The sequence below is a fragment of the Rhinolophus sinicus genome, linkage group LG04, assembly GCF_036562045.2.
Source record: "Rhinolophus sinicus isolate RSC01 linkage group LG04, ASM3656204v1, whole genome shotgun sequence".
Classification (NCBI taxonomy): domain Eukaryota; kingdom Metazoa; phylum Chordata; class Mammalia; order Chiroptera; family Rhinolophidae; genus Rhinolophus; species Rhinolophus sinicus.
Window position 1 is genome coordinate 72,998,926 of NC_133754.1, and position 11,824 is coordinate 73,010,749.

Here is an 11,824-nt window from a genome sequence, read left to right on the forward strand (position 1 = left end):
TTCGGGGTCTTTTGTGGTTCCAAACAAATGTGATGATTTTTTGTTCTATTTCTTTAAAAAATGCCATTGGGATTTTGATAGGGATTGCATTAAATCTGTATATTGCTTTGGGTAATATGGCCATTTTAACTATGTTGATTCTTCCAATCCACGAGCATGGGATGTCTTTCCATTTTTTTGTGTCTTCAATTTCTTTCAAAAATGTCTTATAGTTTTCAGCATATAGGGCCTTCACATCCTTGGTTAAGTTTATTCCTAGGTATTTTATTCTTTTTGCAGCAATTACAAAAGGAATTGTTTTTTGTATTTATTTGTCTGAGATTTCATTGTTAGTATATAGGAATGCAATGGACTTTTGTACGTTGATTTTGCAGCCAGCAACTTTACTGTATATGTTGATTGTTTCTAGTAGCTTTTTGGTGGAGTCTTTAGGGTTTTCTATATACAGTATCATGTCATCTGCAAAGAGTGATAATGTAACTTCTTCATTCCCAATTTGGATGCCTTTTATTTCTTTCTCTTGCCTGATTGCGCTGGCAAGGACTTCCAACACTATGCTGAAAAGCAGAGGTGATAGGGGACAGCCCTGTCGTGTTCCTGAACGTAGAGCAAAGGGCTTCACTTTTTCACCATTAATTATGAGATTAGCTGAGGGCTTGTCATATATGGCCTTTATTGTGTTGAGGTATTTTCCTTCTATACGTATTTTATTAAGTGTTTTAATCATAAATGGATGTTGTATCTTGTCAAATGCTTTTTCTGCATCAATTGATATAATCATGATTTTTGTCCTTTATTTTGTTTATGATGTATCACATTGATGGATTTGCGGATGTTGAACCACCCTTGTGGCCCGGGGATGAACCCCACTTGGTCGTGATGAATAATTTTTTTAATGCATTGTTGTAGTCGATTTGCTAGAATTTTATTTAGGATTTTTGCATCAGTATTCATCAGAGATATTGGTCTGTAGTTTTCTTTTTTTGTGCTGTCCTTACCAGGTTTTGGTATCAGGGTAATGTTGGCCTCATAAAACGAGTTAGGGAGTACTATCTTTTCTTCAATTTTTTGGAAGATTTTGAGCAGGATTGGTATTGGATCCTCTTTGAAGGTTTGTTAGAATTCACTAGTGAAGCCATCTGGTCCCGGACTTTTGCTTTTGGGAAGGTTTTGGATGACTGATTCAATTTCGTTACTGGTGATCAGTCTGTTCAGATTTTCCAGTTCTTCATGGTTCAGCCTTGGAAGGCTATATGTTTCTAAGAACTTGTCCATTTCTTCTAAGTTATTGAATTTGGTGGCATATAGTTCTTCATAGTATTCTTGGATGATCCTTTGTATTTCTGTGGTGTCCGTGATAACTTCCCCTTTTTCATTTCTGATTTTGTTAAATAGTGTCTTCTCTCTTTTTATCTTAGTGAGTCTAGCCAAGGGTTTGTCAATTTTGTTAATCTTTTCAAAGAACCAGCTCTTTGTCTACAGCCATATCACCCTGAACACACCCAGTCTCATCTGATCTTGGAAGCTAAGCAGGGTCGAGCCTGGTTAATACCTGGATGGGAGAACCAGCTCTGTGTCATATTAATTTTTTCTATTGTCTTTTTGTTCTCTATTTCATTTAGTTCTGTTCTGATTTTTGTTATTTCCTCTCTTCTGCTGACGTTGGGTTTCATTTGTTCTTCTTTTTCTAGTTCTTTAAGGTGTAACATGAGGTTATTTATTTGGGATTTTTCTTGTTTCTTGAGATAGGCCTGTAATGATATAAATTTCCCTCTTAAAACTGCTTTCTCTGCATCCCAAAAATTTTGGTAGGATGCATTTTCATTGTCATTTGTTTCTATGTATCTTTTGATCTCTCCTTTAATTTCTTTTTTGACCCAGTTGTTCTTTAAAAGTATGTTGTTTAATCTCCATGTATTTGTGTTTTTTCCTGCTTTCTTTTTGCAGGTGATATCCAATTTCAAAGCCTTGTGATCAGAGAATATGCTTGGTATGATTTCAATCTTCTTAAATTTGCTGAGGCTTATTTTATGTCCCAGTATATGGTCTATCCTTGAGAATGTTCCATGTACACTAAAAAAAAAAAAAAAAAAAAAATGTATAGTCTGATATTTTAGGATGAAGTTGGAAAGGTCTTTATTCCTCCTTCATAGCTAAAGGATATCTTTGCTGGATATATTATTCTTGGCTCATAATTTCTTTCTTTCAATAGATTGAATATTTGGTTCCACTCCCTCCTGGCTTGTAGAGTTTCTGCTTAAAAATCTGATGATAATCTAATGGGCTTTCCTTTGTAGGGTACTGTCTTCTTTTCCCTGGCTGCCTTGAGGATTCTTTCTTTGTCGTTGATTTTAGACAGCTTCAATACAATGTGCCTTGGAGAAGGCCTGTTGGGATTGAGGTAATTAGGTGTTCTATTTGCTTCTTGGATTCGAGGATCCAGTTCTGTCCACAATTTGGGAAGTTCTCATCAACAATTTGTTTGAATACATTCTCTGTTCCCTTCTCTCTTTCTTCTCCTCTGGTATGCCCATTATTCTTATATTGCTCTTTCTGGTGGAGTCAGAAAGTTCTTGTAGATTTCTTTCATTTCTTTTAAGTCTCAAGTCTCTTTCTTCTTCCATCTGTGTAATTTCCAGGTTTCTAACTTCATCGTCACTGATTCTTTCCTCCATCTGTTCAACTCTCCTACCTAAGCTGGTTATTTCATTCTTAATTTCTTCTACTGAGTTCTTAATCTCCAGACATTCTATTTGGTTCTTTTTTAAAATTTCAATCTTTTTCGTAAAATGCTCATGTTGTTCTTTGATTGTGTGTCTGAGTTCATTAAACTGCCTTTCTGTGTTTTCTTGCATCTTGTTGAGTTTTTTCAGAACTGCAATCTTGAATTCTCTGTCATTTAAGTCACATATTTCCATCTTTTTAAGTTCCTTTTCTGGAAACTTTTCACTTTCTTTCTGAGCTTTCTTGTTGCCTTGGTTATTCATGGCAATTAGCGATTTATTATTTCTCTTCCTAGACTTCTACAGGAGTGGCTTCTGCAACAGGTTGAGAGGAAGAGGTCTTTCTTTTGTTTTCCAGTACTTGTTGGTAGAATGTTTTATTTTCTCTCCGACTGCAGCCTTGTTTTTCTCTCTCACATGGTAGTGCTATGTTTTCTCTGCATTGTTCCAACTTCTCACACAATAGGGGGATTCCCTGGGAGACGGGCTTCTCCCCTGTTAATAGTTCGCCTGGGTCACAGGGTGCAGTGTCCGTGTGGGAATGGGGAGAGCTTTTGAAGTTCCAAAGCTCTTCCTTCACCAGATTCAGAGCCCATGTGTTTGAGCAGTTCTGTTTACTCCTGCAGGGATCCGCCCAGATAGGTGGGGCCAGGGGCGGGGTGAGTTGTGAAAGGTGGCCCAGAGCAGTGGCGGCGACCACCACCACAGCCGGACTTGCTTCCACAGTTCCCTCCCCTTTGCCGGAACTAGTTGGGCTGCGAATCTGTGTCCGTGGTCCACAGTTGTCAGAACAGCAAATATTCTGTTCTTTTGATCTGACACTGCTACTGTTCGGCTTCTAGCACCAGGCAGGTGGGGGCGGGGTGAGCTCTGGGAGGGTAGGGAGTGGACGGCTAGTCTCAATGCCTAAGGCTTCCATTCTCTACTTGGCAGTGAGGGCTAAACCTCTGTTTTTAGCCTTCTCCCCTCAGTCTTTTCTCCAAGGTCTCTGCCGTGTGCGTTGGGTTCAGCCGTGTTATATGCTGCCCCCTCAGCCATGTGGGCCTTAAGCGGAGCCCAAGCAGTCCGTTTCCTTTCCTTTGCCACAGCTGTGGTAGTTCCGGGATGTAGCGAGCTCGGAGCACTGAGCTAGGTCTGCGTCCTGCACCCGTGCGGCTCCGTCTCCGCACTTCTCCCTTCCCTCCTCCCCTGCTCACGCGATTCGCCCACCTTTAGGTGAATTCAGTAGTGGGTCTCTTTGTCTTTCCTGTCTGCTGTGCAGGGAGTCCTTTGTGGAGTTATTGTTGTTCAATTAGTTGTAAATTCCAAGGGAGCTTTATAGAGGTCACCTCATGCTGCCATTTTGATTTTTCGAGGAATATTTTTATAAATCAGAAAACTCCTAAAGTTATAGTTTTGAATATTTGTTCTGGCAATAATAGCCCAATCTTTAATATCCAAAATCATGTACCTATATAATGGAGCAAGCCTTAATCATCAGAATCAGATATGAAAGTTCTTTTTGGTTTCTGTCAGCAACTGAGCTGGAATGATTATTACTAAATGTAAGTTTCATGTTTTAGCAGGGGGTCATTTTTCACCCTTAGTTATGCATTCTTTAAATTTGTCTCCTGGTTAGTGGGGCCAACTGGACTATTGAGGTCTCCAGGACTGTCTTGTCTTTCTCACACTGGTGGTGTGGATGCTTCCTGTCTGGAGATTTAGTTCTGGGATCCCTGTATATGGAAATAACATCATGTCTGAGAGTATATTTGTTTATTCCACAAATATTTGTTAAGGATCTGTTATGTGCCAGGTCTCATTCCAGTCATTGGGGATAAGTGAGGATGAGAGACCAGATTTCTGCTTTCATGGAGCTTTTGTATGATGAAGACAAAAAACAAGTACATAAATACATATGGGAATTTCAGAGAGAGATAAGCACTAAGGAAAATTATAGCACAGTCATGTGGGAGAGATTCTCAAGAGGGGAACGTTGGATGGACATTTTAAGAAGGGAGACGAGACATTAGAGCTGAGACTGAGACGAGTCAATTTTGTAAAAAATTGGTGATAAAACATTCCAGGAAACAGTATTTGCAACTTTGCAGCTACAGAAACCTGCCAGTTGCCATTGTAATAGGATTTTGCATTACGTAGTGTTTCAAAATAAAAACAGAGAAAAAATTGCATATTTTTGTGTGAGGCTAGAATTTGCTACTGTGTGATACTTCTCTGGTGCTTATATCTGGGATAGGTTTTACAGTTTTATGCAGGAGAAATGTTCAATTCTAGAGAAATGATCTCTCATTTTTATATAGCACTTTAGAGTTTATAAAGATCATTTACATTTATGATTACATGTTTTGGTAGATATTGGTTTAAACAATCGCCCAAAGGTGATTGGATTGCAAATGAAAGAAAATCCATCTCCAATAAATGGAAATTTATGTAATGACGCAAGAATCTGAGAGTTTCTAATTTCAGGCAGAGGTGGATTTAGAGGCTAAATAATACCATCAGGATATATAGTCTTTCTATCTTTCCATCTCTGTCTCTCTATCAGTTGCTTGTTTTCTCTCCACTGTGTTTATTCTCAGTTACACACTCTCTGTGTGGTAACAAGCATGGTTCCCGACCCTCTCCATTTCACAAACTTAGCTTGCAAATGGAAAGACAACACTTCTTCCCTGAGAGTTGCAGCAGAGGTCCAAAGTGTGACTCTTTAGTCTTTGTGGTCAGGGCCATGTTGGTCAGGAGTGGAGGTCAACCCCACCCAATCCACAAGTACTAAAGGTGGGAGAAGCTTGACTCCCAAAAGGAAAGGAAGGGGAGCTGAGCAGCCAATAGAAGAGATTTCCATTATGAAATTGTAACTATTAATACCTTTTTCACATATGAGGTTATAGGCTTAGCGATGTTACACAGAACACCTAGGTCTCAAAACAGGGTTCTTTCCATTCCCATGGTCTTACTATCCTCTAGATGAAACAAAGGACAAATTCTCAAGAGAATTCGATTAAAGAGTGGAAAATGCACATGAAGAATCATATTAAAGTGAGTGTCTGCTTTAACAACGATACTTCACTTTGGTTCAGTGAGAAGGCAACCCTGTGCTCCTGACTTGCTAAAGAGATGTCCACAGTTGTTTGACACAGCTTTTTTCACCTAGACTCAGTGTAGTTTTCCCTGACACATGGAGGATGTTGTTATAGTTTTGAGCATGGGTGGCATTGACTGAAGAGGTGAGAGCCAGGAGAACAATATGCCACATGTAGGGCTTGGATGAGATGGGGTGAAAAGAACCAAGTCCTTTTGTTTCTCTTAAAGATTGTCCACTCCACCATGTCCATCAGATTTTCTTACTTTTAAAAGATGAGTAAATCCTACAATGGATTTTGAGAGAAATCTCAACATAAATTTAGGACTATGTACATGAAGATGTAGCACCAGATATACTGTATAAATAGTAAGTACGTACATTACAGCCCATATAGAGATGATTCTGTTTGGATTATATTTGGCCATTTATAGATTTCAAGTCAGTCCTGCCAATTGCAGAGAAAAATCCAAATATGGTGTTACATATGAGCAAGAGAAAGGAGCACCAGGACATGCATGCTTGCTTCATGATTGTAACTTTATTTCCTACGTTTTAAATATGTTATATTTTAAGGACTACTAGAAAACAAAACAAAGTACAATTCCAAAGGCTTTATTTTTTTGTTTGTTCTACCATCCATAGGTTAGAACAGATTTTATCTTTCCTCTGTTTGAGTGTTTATCTTGAATTGCAAGGGCTCAACAGCCTATCCAAACCTTCTTCTCAAATCTCCTAGGAAGTACTGATGTCATGCAAAAAGGATCAGATGTCCTGCTCTGATGTACCAGATTTTCTGAGGGAGGTCACTTATCATGTCTCATGAAGACTCTCATTATAGGTAAAGAGTTTCATAGATTTAAGTGTATCTCTTGTAGAAATTTTGGTTCACTGTGTAGGGTTCACTGATCAAGGTATATGAAAACATATCTTTTCTTCAGAAAACAAGATTAAGGACAAATTTAGGCTTGTGAAAAACAAGCCTATAGCCCTGCTGGATTCTGAAAAATATTTTACCAACTTGTACATTTATTCTAGGAGACATTGACTCCTATTTTTTTCTTCCAGTCCTAAACTTTGTCTGGGGAATGCGCCTCCTCCATCTTTGCTAACTTTCAGATCATTAAACTGAAGCAAGTAATCATGTCAAAGCTTTGCCTACCCTCTGGCCCTGAAGAACTGGCATCACTTCTGGACCAGCATAGTTCTCCTTGGCCATATAAGGCTACTGGGCAATTATCTTATATTCTGATTAACAGAAATTCCCATATCTAACATTTTCAATCTCCTTGTATGCAGAATTACATTCCTTTTCTGTTTTCTTATGGCCGGCTTCTGTACTCAGATCACTTATGGCCTGTGTGTGTACTTTTGCTTCAGTTATCTAGATTCAGACTGTAAAGTATACCCATTTTCTTCCTTGATTTAGTCTGTTAACCTGGATGCTGAAGGCAAGCTCTAATTATTCAGCTTTATTCAAAGAATTTCAAATGAGAAAACTAGATTTGAAAAGGGCCTGTTTCTGTCTTATCCCTGACTGTTCCCCATAATTCCCACATAGAAATATGAACTAACATGAATCGGAGAACCCAGAGCCAGTGTGTATCATCTCAGTGTTTGTAACCCTCCTAGAACCCAGGGACTCATGGGGGAAGCCTTCCACATGCCCGTCCTAGCACATACATGGGGAACTGGAGAAGGGATGTCCTGCAAACCGTTTCTCAGAATCAAAGCTGCTGGAGATGTTTGCTGGTGCAGCTTCTTGTCAGTAAATCTAATTATCTATCAATCTATCTATCTATCTATCTATCATCTATCTATCTATCTATCTGACTATCTAGCAATCATCTATCTATCTATCATGTATAATATCTATCTATCTATCATCTATCATCAATCTGTCTTTTATCTTTTCTATCTCCCTATCATCTGTCTATCTAAATGTTCTATATTCTATCACTAGCATAATGTATGGATTTTGGGGAGTTACGCTTTAAAAAAATCTTAACCTATAGCTCAGAGTTCTTGCTGGTGCTGTTGGACATGACATTTGATGATTTTTAGGGCATCATACAGGAGATTATTATGGTTTCTTAGCTTATAGGCTGAGATATTTTTATTTCGTATTTTCCATCATTATTCACCATTTCAAAAAATGTTAGAAAACTCCACTTCAAAATTGAAGCTTCCAGGCACTTACTGAGTTTAATATGCTTGAGGAGAACTTTTCATTATCAAAATTGAATCATGAAATTTACTAAATGGTTAAAAAAGAAGGAGTTAAATTAGTTCTGAAAGAAATGAAATTCACTGATATTTAGTTGTTGGGATACATTCTTCTTGATGATGACTACACATTAGGGTTTAAAAATTTATTTCATTATAATGATTTGTATTGTCAGAATAAAACCTTAGAGGCTTAATAGTTTTGGGCAACGGATATTATGCATTTTAAAATTACTCAAGTAAAGCAATTAAATGATAGGCTTTGAGACATATAAATGTAAAAGAATGTATGTTTTAAAATATCCACAAGTATAATTTGCACTCCAGGTAGTAACAATGCTCTAGGGATTTTGAGTGTCTCCATTCTTAGCTTCTCATTATCAGAAACAACTTTCTGAAACTGCTTAGATTTCCCAAAATAAAAATTCAGGTAAAAAGTTTAAAAGCCAAAAAACTAAGATTAAAAATTTTGCTCACAGAAAACAATGAGAAAAACTTATCCATTTTCAGATTCTCAGCTTGAATTCAGCAAGGGAGTCCAGTCATGGTGGTTGCTTTCCAGAATCCCATCTCACAGAATGAGCATTTTGACTTGAATTCCAGGGTTCTGGTTTTTACTTACTTATTCCTTACTGTATAGTTCAGAGTTGTATCCTAAAAACTGGAGTCATGGTTTCCATTGATGTTGAGAAAGGCCCTCTAGAATCTCATAGGTTTAATGAAATCTGATCCAGTATTTCTTATGCTAATGGCTCTTTACTCTAGGCATATGGTATTTCTCACAAGCCAGGAAAAGAATTTTCCCTGAGGAAAGGGGTTTTTAGTTAGCCTGAGCAATCAGTTAATCTGGTTTTCTAATCCTAACACTTGCACTGGATTTCCATACAACCTGAGGAGGTGCATTAAACTGTCAGTGCTCTAATCAGCCAGAATTTAAATGTGGGCTAAGCCTGAAAAAATCATTTTTGTCCTGTACTCTTAATTAATACCTGTCAAGAGTCTGTGGAAAGATTTGTTCCTGAACATAAGGAATTATTTGAACATAAATCAGTATTTTAATTTCTAACACATTTTCCCATGGAGAAAAATATAGTAGCTAAGGCCCTGCCTCAAACAAATGACAAGCCAAATTATCTACTTTATTATTATAATTATCATTAATAAAGAAATTTATTTTCTTTAAATTTGTGGCAGAGGTTCAATTTATATACATTAGGATTATAATAATATTTTACTGATAAAATTTTGTCTTTTTTTCATCATAATAACAAACATTTATTTAATACCTCTTATTGCCAGGAATTGTCTTAGAAAATACACGCACACACACACATACACACACACACACACACACACGTATATATATACACGTATATACTCAACTGGATAACTAAGTTATCAAATATTAAACAAGAAACTAAATAATTAAAAATTGTAATTGACAACCAATTCTACTTTCAAAATAAATACATGTATATGCTTTTGTATTTCATAAACATATATACATACATATTTGATACATATTCAAAATTTGTCATTGATAAATGGCTCCTCTAATTAATTTTCACTTTAAATGATATTAACCAGAATCATATCTTGCCAGTTTGCAAGCTTACTTGTAAACAATAGAATTGATTATTTTCTACTTTGTGATGTAATAGACTTTCTTTGCTTAATAATATCCATAAGACATTAGATTTTTTTTACATATGTTATCAGTTGCTCACATGTGTACGCATGACTGTGCATATGTATGAGAAAGGTGGTAATGCCACTTATCTCGAGGGATAACATGATATTTACCAGTGGCTTAAATGGGCGTCACCACTTCATCAATCATCTTTTATTTTTCCAGCTGCCCCATCATGAAAGCTGCTGAATCAAATATTTTCAAATACTGTTCTTTTGAACTTGGAGGTCTTGTAAAACTAACTGAAGCAATTTGTGATTCATAATGAGTAGAAGACATATAATTCATGAGAACTTGAGAAAATGAGATACAAGTTTGGCATCATTTTTAAAAATATGCACAGTCTTTAGCTAAGGACTCAAAAAATAATTCAGATGGGATCATCATCACTTTCCCTCTATTATTTATTAATTTCCATACAGTTTTTATCTAAAGTCATATTTTTTGATCAGCACTTGTTGACCGTTAGATTTCTGTGTTCAGAAATCCACAGACTGTCAGGTTTTCTTTTTTTTTTTTTAACATGTTATTAGGAATAAAATGTAATTGGCTTATGTAAACTCATAAATGTAATCTTTTTCAATATGTAGCCTTAACATAAATTAATTATTGCCTTTATTTGAAAACCTTTAGTAAGCTTGTGTCTGAATTACTTTAAGATAAATGTTTACTACTTAAATAATTTACTTCTTATGTCTATGAATAAATCACTGACTTTTATTTTCACTACCACTTTTGCTGCTGTCATTAGCTCTTCTCTCCTTAGTATGGTGAAGGGAATATAGACCATCTTGAGCACCGTATTTTGCAATTACATTGTTTCTTAGGGTGACATTTTCTAAAATAAATTTTTCTTTTGAAGTCAGTGTTTTAAATAAGTCTTTTAAAAAGACTATTTTAAATTACTACTTAAAAACTGATGATCAAATGTACCTTGATGGCAGAATGATTGTCATGGAGTAACTGTCAAAACAAAATTTTACTTTCAAGTTGAAAAATACAGTAATCTTGGTTTGAATAATATCTGCACTGTCCTTATATTTTTCATGTTTATGCAAGGAAGTTTCAGGGCAACAAAGAGAGTATTTCTCTCTGAAATAAAAGATTGTGTAAGATGCCACAATATGCTAAGAAAACGATATAACAAAGATGCATGTGAAAGCATGTGATCTGATATCTGACACACAACACAACATAGTTTAGTATAATTTACAGGAATCAATACCTTAGCTCAGTGACCTATAAGAATTAAGGTTTCAGCCTATTAATACCTTGAGTTTTGATAACCAATATCCACTATTGCGCTTCTAACAAGTAATTTGACAAGACTAAGAGCACAGTTTTAATTCTAAGTCTTACCAGAAAATGTGTGCTCTCTGAAATATGTGTGCTGCTATAATGTCTCCTTTGAAATTCTTCACACACTGATTTTCAAGATCACTGTACTTTATTAGGTCTGACACTTAAGGTCACGAACTCATCCTAGAAAACAGTGTTACATAACACATTGCTGACTATCACCACAATCAGCATCAAAGTACTCCCCTTGGGAAGCTATGCACTGATGCCAGTGCCTAGTCCACCCTTCAACGCAATTTTGGAACTCTTTTTCTGGAATGACCGTCGGAGCTGTCGTTGTATTACCCTTGATGCCCTGAATGTCATAAAAATGTCTTCCTTTCAATATTTCCTTTATTTTGGGGTAAAGAAAGAACTCAGTGAGGGCTAGATCAGGTGAGTAGGGAGGGTGTTCCAATACAGTTATTTGTTTACTGGCTAAAAACTCCCTCACAGACAGTGCCGTGTGAGCTGGTGCCTTGTCGTGATGCAAGAGCCATGAATTGTTGGTGACAAATTCAGGTCGTCTAACTTTTTCACGCAGCCTTTTCAGCACTTCCAAATAGTAAACTTGGTCAACTGTTTATCCAGTTGGTACAAATTCATAATGAATAATCCCTCTGATATCAAAAATGTTTAGCAACATCGTTGCAACAAGTTCATGAACTTAATTGTCAGACCTCATATATCTCAATGACATAACATTGATTATCCAGTTTGTGGATTACCCAGGCCTCGCATCAGACTTGGTATCCTTGAATTTTGGCT